The sequence below is a fragment of the Pipra filicauda genome, unplaced genomic scaffold (genome assembly GCF_003945595.2).
Source record: "Pipra filicauda isolate LSUMZ 115617 unplaced genomic scaffold, ASM394559v2 scaffold36_size6622888_pilon, whole genome shotgun sequence".
Taxonomy (NCBI): Eukaryota; Metazoa; Chordata; class Aves; order Passeriformes; family Pipridae; genus Pipra; species Pipra filicauda.
Window position 1 is genome coordinate 1,002,281 of NW_024104498.1, and position 11,537 is coordinate 1,013,817.

Below are 11,537 nucleotides of genomic sequence, written 5' to 3' on the forward strand. Positions count from 1 at the left end.
TGGGGAACATATTTTTCCTATGCACTTATAGAAAATACTAATGACAAATCACTGGCTGAGGACTTTGTTGACAGTTAAATCTCCTATTCATAGCTATATATTTTCTCAAAACCTCTACAACTTACTTTTCAGGATTTTTTTTCCCCTCTCTAGAATACTTTTAAGGCATAGTTCAGCTTACAGCTCCAAGGTTTACTTCATCCTATAGATCCTGCTGCAAGGCACCCTACAGTGGAGGATCAGGTAGCTCATCCTGAAGAGGTGTTTGCTGAGTTACTCTAGCAATGGAGAGTTTGCAGAGCAGGAACCACCCCAACAGGAGAAAGGAACCGGCTGCAGGAGGGCACTGACAGGCTGGTCAGGAAAACTGCACAGCCTAAATTAGAAATGAAACACGGGGGTCACTCCTTCGAGTTTGCTGCAAATAGATTCAGAGGCCTCGATGATGAAAACACCTGATTTCGTGTCATTTATTTTGAGGGATTAAACTGAGCTGTGCCAGGCAAACCTGGGGAACCTTCAAGGAGACTTGAGTACATAATTGGGAAGTGACTCCATGAAATCCTGCTGATGACTCACCAAGGAACACTTTTGTCCCCGTCAGACATCGGTCATGGCGTGAAAGGTGGGAAGGAATCAGGAAATAACTGTCCGCTGGGAGAATATTTTAATCCACTTACAAAAAACCTTCCTTGGAAAGGCCTTTTTCTCTCTTTTTCGTATCTCCAGTGGTGAGTCATCTAATCTCATCTCTGTATATTGCTAAACTCCACAGGGATCACCTTTACTTCCCAACTTTACCCTGGCCAGAGATTCAGTCAGACAAAAGATCCTTAATGTCTTTCCTTAAGTTCAGCTCACTTCTCTAAAATGCATTCCCCTTCTCTTTCACAAAATGAAAGAAGTCTTTTTTTAGAAATGCCTTTTTGCTTCTCTCTTCTTTTTTGTTTTCTATTTTTTTTTTCCTTCTGGGGGAGGCAGGATGCCTGTATCAAATGTCTCTTTTCTGTAAATCAAAATCGCTTTGTGTGGAGAAAGTTGAGTTGCTGGGAAGAATACATTTTTTTTCTCCTGTCCAAAAAGGATTCTCAAATTTTACTTTTGAAGCCCACAGATCAAAAATATGTGTTTTTTTCTCCCTACCTTATATATATGCTTGTTCTCTCTAACATTAATTTTTTCAAAAAACTCTGCACTTGAAAGAGTTAATAAAAATTCTAATTACAGGATAAGAAAGAAAGGTCAGACTCCACTTACATCATTGTGAAGGGCTTTTATGACACCCTGCTATAAAACATATTTCTTTTTTTCAGTTGCCATCCTCACAGGATAACCTGCATACCAATAGGATCTCCAAAATGCCAGGAAGCAAAAGATATTTATCTGCTAAATTCTATGTACAGTAACCTTACAAATGCCAGAGAAAGAAAGATTGCCCTCTGCACAGTAATACTTGTGTAGATGTCTTCTTTATGCTAACAATGACAAGGCTCTCTAGGTTTGTACTGTACTCCAAAACAAGAATGCATTTTTTTCAAAAAGCAGGAACTGTATATCAAAAAGAAAAGATGCACATTTTAGGCACTGAAATACTTAATATAGTAAGCAAGTACTCTCCTGTCTAATCTCTGTCTAATCCAGAAAGGTAAAGTGGAAATGCATGACTCAAGTATTCTTGAAGAAATTAGACAGGTTATGTTTGGGAGCATCTCTCTGTCCTGGCTGGTCAACTAAATTTTCATTTTAAGCTCAGTTTGAAGCCTCCCAGACCCGTTACTTGATTAACTCGAGGATGTTACATAGCAAGTTATACAAAAGCAGCCTGGCTCCAAATCTAATTGCTGTCATTTTTTAACTCCAGCTGTGCAAGACAACAAACAAGAACTTTACTGTGGGACAAATGCGAGTCAGAAAAATTCTAATTTTTGCAATATATTACTCTTCAAATCCATTACTTTGATTTAACGTGTCCAAAGTTGTCTATATAGTTATTTCAATTATTTTCAGCTCTAAATTCTGACAACAAATTCATAGAAATACACATTAATAAATGCAAGATTTACTGTCTGCTTTCCTAAAGGCAGTGTGTGCTGTCAGATGCACCAGTTCAATATCTCATGTGATGTATGCTCGAAGTTAGAATGTAACTAATGACGTGGGGACTGACTTCCCTTTTCTGAAGGAGTTTTTTAGGAATCACGTTCAAATAGTTGCTTCAGAGTTGCACTTTGTTTGCAGGGCAAGCACTGCCTGTCCAACCTTTCTGAACAATAAATATTAACAGAGAACAGCGAAGGTTCCATTTCCCCACTTCTGCTGGCAATTTTATTAACTATATGTTTATCTTGTGGTCTAAATTTATGACAGGCCCATTTGCAGTGAGGCCTGGAGTTTCCTTGTTTACAACACTGCAAAGTAAAAGGTGACCTTTTTATTTTTGTTTAAAACCTTTCAACAGTTTGTTCTGCTCCAGAGATGGCACCTTAATAAGCTCTCAGCCCAGAAAGCTCTCGTTTTCCTTTTGGGGGGTACAGGGCACTGCATCGACTCACACAGACATTAGAAAACATTTTTAAAAGAGAATACAAACTTGGTCGAAGATCACGTTTGTCGATTAGGAAGCTGCTGTGCTGAGATCATACCTGCCATTATGAAAAGGGAAAGAAAACCAGGGGGTAGGGGACACATAGCTGGCTAAATAAACAGTAAATGAGCTGTTTAAACAGTTGCATCTATACACACAAGCAACAAAAGCATCAAGCACCTGGCGCAATTCTATTAGGACCTAATTCTGGCAACAATATGCATCATTATGGTGGGATCTGATAACGAGCAAACACTGGAGGCATTACACGTCTTTAGAAGAATCAGACTTCCTACCTTAGCAAGAGTGATAGAAGGTAAGTCCCCCTTTAAAGAAAGTTGTAAGTAAAGCCAGGCAGCAGTTGCAGTAAATTGAGTCCTTTCAGTCACTGTACACATGCAGCAGTTCTGCAATAAGGGAAAAACATAATGGGAGGAGCAGCTGTGAACGAGTGACCTCCCGAAGCTGAGTTCTCTTTGTGAATCGAGCACCGGGAGCCAGTGCCTCTGATTTGCATGGATTATCTCCACTTGAACTGATACATTTAGATTGACTGGCACAGGGGCACGGGGATGAAAAAAAAAAAGGGGAGGAAAACCAGAAAGGCCGAGCGGGCGGAGGAGCGAGGGGAGCGCGGGGCGCGGAGCGGAGCGGAGCGGGCGCGGGGCTGTGCGCGGGCTCGGGCTGAGCCGCGGCTCGGAAGAGCTACAGCTCCCTCTTCATGTCGCAGCCGTAAGACGAGGAAAGCTGTCATCACGGCGGAGTTTAAAACAGATCCCCCCCTCCCCCCTCCACCCCGGCTTGTGATGGTCCATTTGATCAGATTCCTATAAACACGTAATAACTCAGCCCGACGTGCGGCCGGGGGTTTGGGCTGCGAGCCTCGAGTGATTATAAATCTGCTGAACGCTGCTAAAGGATTTCAAACACAGAAACGTTTGGAACGTAGTAACTCGTTGGGATGTTTCCGAGTGTGCAGTGACAGATTTATCATTTGCCAGTGTGCAGGTGCCTTTAAAATAGTCAAGGGATGGTGGCACTCGAAGCTGGCTGTGCAGGGAGATCACCAACAGGATGATGGGTTGTGCTCCACAACCTTATCCAACATCCACCAAGACAAAAGAGAGACAAAAAAATTTGCATTCAACCACTTCAGAATCCCTCCCTTATTACCATAAATGCCACAAACATTACCTGTTGCACGCTCCTGATTTGATTTAAATGCAGTACTTAAGCTGATTAGAGAAATATGAGAGTACGTTCAACCCTCCTGAGCCTGCGCCCAATCCAAGAGGATCCTGAACTAAACTTGGTTTCTTTTGTTTAGAGTATTTCAAATAAGTTGTTTTTGCACCATGGTACAGAATTTTGCAAACCTCTACATGGTTTCATTCTGCTCAGAAACTGGACCAAAAGTCATGAAAGGATGAATGGCTGGTCACATGTTCTTTCATCAGTGTCTGAAAACAGGAATGGATGAAATTGCATTCTTTGGGAATCATTAATGGATGAGATTTGGTGGCATAAAATGGCCTATATTAGCACTTAAACCACCAGAATGTTGTTTTGTAAGAAACATATCTTGCTGTAAAATACTGCTTGTTCAGAGATCAACAGAATGAAAATGTCTACAAATACAACCATGGCTAAATTCTGTCTCCAGTTCATTTGTAGACCAAGCTGAGTCCAACAGGAGTCTGTTGTGTTCCTATTTCATATTTCTGGGGTAAAGCCTCGGAGTTCTTTTTGTAGGATCCCAGCATTTACTTGTAACAGAGAATCTGGAATGGTGCCTCTGTCTGAACAGAATACAGGGTAAATTCAGTACTTCATCTAGTAATGCTTCTTGGAAATATCACATTTGCAGTAAAATTTGCTACAGATAAATGATCCCATGGGCATTGGACAAAGTAGTGGAGAATATATTTGGATTTCTAAGACATGAAACACATTCATGAGTTGAAGGAGAAACACAACTGTGAGGCACAGTTATTGGTGTACCCATAAAGTGCTTGCTCTGAGAAATGCTCTTGGTTCACTGGAGGTTTGGGTGTTTGATTATTTTGTTGTGAGAGGGGAAGGACCCTTCAACCAGATTCTGTCTATCTAAACATGTACCCAGATGTTATTTAACCTGACTGAAACATCATCTTTCCCTGTGCACTCTCCAGAACTTCTCAACCATGTTCTTAGGTCATATCTTACTTGTGTGTTGGGCTCCAAATTTTATTTCTTATTTTCTCAATTGTTCTTTCTCCAGTGACCACTCACCAGGTAATAACAGATGGATTTGACTCCAGCAGGGCACTCAGAAGCCTCAACATCAACCCTGTATATCACAGCTGTGTGAAGCAGCCTCCTGGTTGATAGATGGCTTTGAAAAAGATGAACCAAATTTGCTCTCATTACTCTGCACCCTGCAATGCACTCCTCAGTCAGCCTATGCCAGGCTGAGAATGGCACAGCTGTTCAGTGCCACTAACCTGTGTGCCACCAGCAACAGGGAATCCTGGAAAAAGAAAGGAATGTCCAGCAACAAGAGGGATTTTCACCTTAAAGGTGCAGGTGAGAGGAAATGTCTGTGTGAAGCATCGAGACAGCCACGGAGGGCACAAGGAACATGACAGGGATGAGGAGAAGTGGATGCAGGAGCTGTGGGTGTATCTTATTCTCTGAGAAGATGTGCTTGTCTGCAATGTCATCTGCTAAAGGTCATCAAGAGAAGACCTCACTAGAGATGTGCCTGGGGGCAGTGTAGGCTGAAGGTGTGGATTTGAGGAAATGGGGTAAGAAAAGGCAAAGGGAATGGGCAGCTGGAGATTTGTGGGCACTTGTTGAGCGAGAGGCCATACAAGAGGTACCTCGGGGGAGACTGGAGAGTCAGGGAAGTCTGCAACAAAAATAACAGGAGCAGTCTGGGAAACAGAGGAAAGCCAAAGAATATGCTTGCCATCTGGGAGACTAAAAAGTACAGCAGACAGAACTGAAATAGAAGGTAGAAAAGAAGTAGAAAAGTTAATTCCAGCAAAAAATTGTAGGAGACTAGGATACAAAGAGGAAGGAGAATGTTAGAGAAGTTAGTGAGAAGAACAAAAGGAAAGATCCTCTGTGAACAGAAGGCAAAATGGACTAAGATAAAATAGTGTCTTGCATGAACAGGGAGCCTGTGTTAATCAGGAACAACTAAATTGTCACTAGATCAGTTCCACAGAGCAGGATGTGAGGTCATTTCTCAAGAAGGAGGATGTGGGATGTGGGTGGAAAAGGAAAAAAAAGCATTCTGCTAGGAATAGGGAAAAATCTTTTTTTAATTTAATTTTCTTCAACTGGAAAGTGTGATGCTATAAAAATCCCACTGGAATAAATCAAAGATGATTAGTCTAAATAATTTCATTTTAAGTAGGAGGGAAATGCCTAGAAAGTGAAGACTCATGAAAATGATACCTGGCTGAATATCCATGGAAAAAAATTGGGTCTGAGATCCACACTATTAAAAAAGAACCTTTAGAAACACATGGAAACCTTGGTAGAGGTTCATGTCACCCTTGTGTCTTCTTACTGTACACAACAAGAAGATAATCTGCTCAATGAAAATTGAGCTGTGGGTGAGGAAATACCAGTGGATGATCAGGAAAGAAAAGGTAAAATTGCACAGTGGGACCAAGGCACAGAAGTGCACAATCCACTCAGGAAAGATCAGAAGAAAGACTAAATAAACTTGCCCAGATGCCTTCTGTGCTCTGATAGATCAGAAAGGAGAAAGAAAGGATGGCATGAATCAAACAGGAGACACTTGGGCCCAACTAATGCATGGATTTACCAGTCAACAGCCAGCAAGAGATGGAACTATGCCTTTCTGCTAATAATCAAAACAGATACTATGAGAAAACCAGTCCACAACCAAATCAGGAGTTAAGCTCATTTAAATGAAAGGGAACAATCAATAAACATAAGGCTTTATGGCCCAAAGGGCAAATTTTGTTAATCTGAACGATCTTGTTAATGAAATTTGACTGTTCAAGGACTTGAATATGGAAGACCCTTGGAATTTCTTTAAATCCAAGATATGTGGAATGTGCAGCTGATGAAGGGGGGAGAACACATGGAAAAGTGGTCAAGATGTTCCACACAAAGGAAGAAGCCCTTGAAGACTACGAGAGACATGCAGGGCACAGGACGAAATCAAAAAGATGTATCAGCAGCCAGATGTGTATTAGAGGTCAAAATATAAAGTGAATAAACTGTCAGCAGTCAAATTGAACTACAACTTGGAAGGAATATTCAAACAAAGAGCAAAGCAATCTTTGTGCAGATGAGATCAAATGAAACATGGCATTTCAATACAAAGGGGAGGTGAAGAAAATCTCTTTACAGTTAAACACTAAGTGACTAATTCATGTATATTTTCAGGGAGGAAACAGGATAAATAACAGGAAAGAAGCTGTGATGATAAGAATTATCAAACTGGAAGCAAAACTAAAAATCCAGTGTACTCAGGACAGGGAGAGGTATCAAATAAACTCCATTCCCCAATCTGACAAGAAAGGGAACATGAACTCCCAAACCTGGTGGGAAGCAGCTCAGACATGATAGTGGCTGACTGGAGAAGAGCAAATGTATTATCCATTTATCAAAGGGAGACCTATGCAGCAACAAACCCATTAGATTGACCTCAGTTGCTTTAGAAGAAATTTTGAAGGAAAAAAATAATTGAAGACAGGGAGGTAAATGGAAAATGGGATAACACACAAAAAGGATTTACTGAAGATAGCTCGTAGCCAGTGAATTTGTTATTGCTCTTTAATAAGATAACTGATTTTCTAGACAAAGGATTTGTGATACATCTTATCTGTATCTGTGCTGCATATGAGACAGTATTACATAGGGAACAGGGGATTAGAGGAAGAGTTGTAAAGTGGATAAGAGATTGTCTAATGGATAGATGGCAACAGGTGGCACTGAGAGAAGCAGCATCAAACTGCAGGAAATTTACTGGCAGGAATTCTCAAAAATCAGTCTTGGGATCAATCTTTTTTTTAAGATCCAGGCATGAAGAGCAGAAGTATGAAATCTAGAGTTTCCATTGAGCTAGAAAAAAATGTTGTTACAAAAAAAGTAGCAGTGGGGTTTTTTTATTACATCAAATACGCGTGCCTGAATATTTTAGATGCACACATGAAATATAGTACTGTATTCCTCTGTAATAAAAAAAGAAATATTCATGCCATTTAAAGACCTGGGAGTGTGGCCTTATCTGAAATTCTGTGTGCAGTCTTTGCACTGGATGTCAAGAAAATATGCTAAACCTGGAATAACTGCAGAGAGGTACAACTGCAGTGGCTGCAGACTGGAGAGCCACCACTCAGGGAAGAGAGGGAAATGCTTTGCTGCTTTTGTCTGACTCAGCAAAAAGCTGAAAGGGGATATGACTGTTGTGTGTAAATGTATTTATTAGACACCAGACTGAAAAACAGCCAAACAGAGCTATAGGACAAGGCTGACAAATGGAAAAGCAGCTCATGCTCAGATAAGAAAAGCAGAGATGATTCCAACCATCAGAAAAGTGAATTTTCCGGACACCCAACAGCTGTAGTAGGGGTAAAAAAACCCAAATTAACTGCATTTTAATTGAGATTGATTCTTCTATTAAAGATGCCCTCTCACCTGGTTGCCTGTGCAATTAGAAGACCAGACTTGAGAGATCCCTTGCCTTTTGTTCTGTGTCTGTAATGTACTCCACTGAACTTGGTGACCTGTCATGTGTCTTCTCCCTCCCCCTTTTTAGTGCCAATCAGTGTCTGTGGGGCTGCTGAAGACTCGAGCAGACTCAATGGTGTGTCTGTCAGGCTTCAGAATGTGCTGTCTGGGGATGCACTGTGCATTCTTCCCACTTCCACTCTTCATTTTGAAACCTGTCTGATAAGGAAAGATTATGTCATAGATATAACAATTATTTGAGCATCCGGGACAGCGTTTGTAAGGCACTCCATCCATCCAAGATAACTGAGAAAAAGAAAAAGGAACACAGAAAGGAACAAGATAATCTTAGCAGGAAAAGACAAGGGTGCAGTTTACCAGGAAAATGTTGCTGGAGCAAAAGGAGTGAGAAAAGGATATTAACTTTGAGCATGACTGAGATCACAGAGCAAGTCAGGCAGAGAAAGTGAAGGATGAAGGAAAGATCAGAGAAAATGGACAAAGAAATTCAAAAAAGACTTTTTTTAAGTTTACAAGAGACTTGATTTTGATTCACGTATAAAAGAGGGCCCTTTGATTTATTTAAATCCACCTGAACAACCTTGCTCTGCAATTGTACACCCTGTTAACAATTCTCTGTTGATTAGACAATGGAAAAAGCAGAAAAGAACCAATCATGGTTATAACAGCAGAAAAGCCAAATACATTCTAACAACCGGCTATCACGTTGATAGGACATTGCCACAGCCCAGAAAGTCCAGCAGATATAACTCAGTACCTACAAAGTCAGATTAACATGCAAATGCACCAATGTGATTGCTGTTGGTGCTATTTTTGCTTATTCCCATTCCCAATATATCCCCAAATTTGCTTATATCCCATCCCAAGATGTGAACACGGTCAGCAACCAAGCACACTCAGATAAAGAAGGAGCTCCTGGATTTCTCATAACTTACCATAAATGCATTTGCAAACTGCAACTAAACCCCAAACATTCCAAATAATCAATATCAAAAGGTCCTACTGGAAGTACTTTCATCAGAGCCGAAGCTGATTAATTCCAGAAAGAAGAGCCTATGATCTGGTTTCCCAAGGAGAAAAGCAGAGGAAACCAGATCCTTGGTGACCCTCTAAATGAAGCCTTTGAAGGAGGCCAAGCCAGTTCAGAGATTTTCTGGCTGAAGAAGTTTCATTGAGAAAAGCTGCTTTGTTAAAGTGGAGAACCTTTGACAAAGTGTTGTGGATGCCAAGGAGGGCTCTAAGGAAACCTTTGATCCCTCACAGGTCTTTTTGTGGAGGTGAAGAAATGAGATGCAGCAGCAGTGCAGCTGCCTGGGAGTTTGGCACCTTGTTTTTCCTGTGTCATCCATGTAACTACAGGCAAGATATTCACTGTTCTGCTTCAGATAAACTCACTGAGAATAGCAAAGGGGGGGACAGGGATGTAATATTCATTCAGAAGCTGTAGAGTCCAGAAACAATAAAAAAAGGTACTTCTATTAATTTAAATCCACTGAAACCCCTATTAAATTAAATTAAACCTCTATTAAATTAAACAAAGAAACAATACTCTCTTAATCCTGTGAGGCAGATGCCCTGCTTTTCAACTATCTGCTGTAAGTCCAAAGGGTCTATTCTGCAGAGAATTGCAAATTCTGCTGGTCCAAGACAGCAAAGAATCCAATTAGAAAAGAATCCCACCTGAAGGAACCTGAAATTTCCAAAGGTTTTTCTTTTCTTACCCCAGCTTGTAACAAAATCTTCATAAAAGACAAAAACTAATCACCTCAGAAACAACCTGGCTGAGCAGCATCCAACTTTCAAATTTTAACCTGGAGGAGGCTCAGATTTAACCCACCAAGGAGACATTGGGTCGTGCATGTGGAATTCACCCCTAGACCAATCCACTCAGAAGGTGAGAATCCACATCCCAACAAAAATTGAACTGAAAAAAAAAGCGTTCCATAGGTTTTTCACAAAATGTGCAATCTGTGAAAAAAGGAAAGTCGGTGCCTGGTGAGAAACTATTTCACTGGTAAATTCCTGTGTGACTTTAGTTCTCCTGTATGCTTGTAGACATGTATGAGGTTTTCCTTAGTTTAGACACAATCTCTGAAGTAGTTTCATAATATGTATAAAAAAATGGAAAACCTGATGTTCTGAACAGTTTGAGGTTTACCTGTGATGTCGGAGGTGATCAAATTGCTATTTCAGCCTTCTAAACCCCACACAAAGAAATGACAGAAAATGCATTTCAAACATATTTAGTAACAGAAGAAAAAAGGACTAAAATAAAACATTCCAGAGAACATCGAAGTAATTGCTGGTATTTTACTTGTAATGACAGCTTTCCCACACTTTATACAAAGCACAGAGTGCCTGTTAGGCCAAAATGTGATGGATAATCTTTATGGAAGAAGGGTGAAATTTAAATCTGGACTCTTAAGACTGTGTAGTGTAATGAGCAATAGACAGGCTACGCATTTAATTCCATTAAGTGAAATGTATTTCATTAAGAAAAGTGTTAGCAGAATTAAAACCTCACACTAAAGGAATGTGAAAATCATCAGTGGCAGCCAAAAAGCTGTTGCAATATGGCCCATATTGCAGAACAACTGAGGCTGATGTGGGATTAAATACATATGAAATGAATAATAATAAAAAAAAAAACAACCTGACAAAAGTGTAGCAAAATTTGAATGCTAATTTATGGCACCCAGTGAAAGAAACAGGACAGCAGATCATCTGCATGTAAATGGCCTCAACACATTTCTGGTGCCAGCCTGTTACTCTGCTTTTCAAAAGGGAACAAACCACAGTTTTTAACCAGACTAAGACAAGAAATGGTCAAACAGGAGATTCATTAAGTTTCATTGGTTAAACAGGAATAACAGTATCAAAAGTTTTTTAATATAGTTCAGTAAAATTAAGTAATGGTAGAAAGCGAGGTGTGGAATAGAGATAGAGAAGAAATAAAATAAAATGACACAGTATATATATCTCCATATTAAAGGTAGAATGCCTTCACATAGACACCATGTTATGCATAATCATGCTGACTGACCCTGAGAAACAGTTTTATATCTTGTCAGGCTCTGAGCATCAACAAGGGCTCTGAGGAACACCACACAGGGAAACCAAAACTGCCACAAACACCAGGTGACAGAATTAGGTGTAATACCATAGGCTTCCAAATAACAACTCCACCCATAAACATCGTAACTGCAGAGGCAGAAAAGGCAATATGGGAAAGTTT

At 40.3% G+C, this 11,537-nt stretch overlaps 1 protein-coding gene across 2 annotated transcripts in view; it reads right to left on the reverse strand.

Annotated features, from left to right (window-relative positions):
* ADGRL2 (adhesion G protein-coupled receptor L2) overlaps positions 1-3,159 on the reverse strand; it is a 378,099-nt gene extending 374,940 nt beyond the window's left edge. The window contains exon 1 of one of the 2 annotated variants that reach the window (XM_039384678.1): positions 2,881-3,159. The gene's annotated coding sequence lies outside the window, so the exon portion shown is untranslated. The remainder of the gene's footprint in view (positions 1-2,880) is intronic. The other variant, XM_039384661.1, reaches the window with a different exon arrangement.
* Positions 3,160-11,537: the final 8,378 nt, after the last annotated feature.